This window comes from Arachis hypogaea, chromosome 20 (genome assembly GCF_003086295.3).
Source record: "Arachis hypogaea cultivar Tifrunner chromosome 20, arahy.Tifrunner.gnm2.J5K5, whole genome shotgun sequence".
NCBI lineage: Eukaryota > Viridiplantae > Streptophyta > Magnoliopsida > Fabales > Fabaceae > Arachis > Arachis hypogaea.
Window position 1 is genome coordinate 59,662,215 of NC_092055.1, and position 1,031 is coordinate 59,663,245.

At 40.1% G+C, this 1,031-nt stretch overlaps 1 non-coding gene across 1 annotated transcript; it reads left to right on the forward strand.

Moving 5' to 3' along the window:
- Positions 1-463: 463 nt before the first annotated feature.
- LOC112787057 (small nucleolar RNA R71) lies at positions 464-571 on the forward strand. The gene has a single exon (XR_003194493.1). It is a non-coding gene; the product is annotated as a small nucleolar RNA R71 (small nucleolar RNA).
- Positions 572-1,031: the final 460 nt, after the last annotated feature.

The following is a 1,031-nucleotide window of genomic DNA, read 5'->3' on the forward strand; positions in this document are numbered from 1 at the left end:
GCTTTTGTTGATCCTTCCATGAGAGATTTGGGTGATTTCTCCATGAGAGATTATAGGTGTTTCCATATGGTTCACCCATGTAATTCACCTCTGCTATTGCAGGATTTTCAGGATCATAATCTTCTTCTCCAGAAGATGCCTCTTGAGTACTGTTGGATGCAGCTTGCATTCCATTCAGACTCTGAGAAATCATATTGACTTGCTGAGTCAATATTTTATTCTGAGCCAATATAGCATTCAGAGTATCAATTTCAAGAACTCCCTTCTTCATAGGCATCCCATTACTCACAGGATTCCTCTCAGAAGTGTACATGAACTGGTTATTAGCAACCATGTCAATGAGTTCTTGAGCTTCTGCAGGCATTTTCTTTAGGTGAATGGATCCACCTGCAGAGGTATCCAATGACATTTTAGCTAATTCAGACAGACCATCATAGAATATGTCCAAGATGGTCCATTCTGAAAGCATGTCAGAAGGACACCTTTTGGTCAGTTCTTTGTATCACTCCCAAGCTTCATAAAGGGATTCACCTTCTTTCTGTCTGAAGGTTTGAACATCCACTCTAAGCTTACTCAGCTTTTGAGGAAGAAAGAACTTGGCTAAGAAAGCCTTGACCAGCTTATCCCAAGAGTTCAGGCTATCCTTAGGTTGAGAGTCCAACCATATTCTAGCTCTGTCTCTCACAGCAAAAGGGAAAAGCATGAGCCTGTAGACTTCAGGATCTACTCCATTAGTCTTAACAGTATCACATATCTACAGGAATTCAGTTAAGAACTGAAAAGGATCTTCAGATGAAAGTCCATGAAACTTGCAGTTCTGCTGCATCAGAGAAACTAATTGAGGTTTCAACTCAAAGTTGTTTGCTCCAATGGCAAGAATGGAGATGCTTCTTCCATGTAAATTGGAATTAGGTGCAGTAAAGTCACCAAGCATTCTCCTTGCATTATTGTTGTTGGGTTCGGCTGCCATCTCCTTTACTTGTTCAAAATTTTCAATAAGGTTGTCTCTGGATTATTGTAATTTAGCTTCT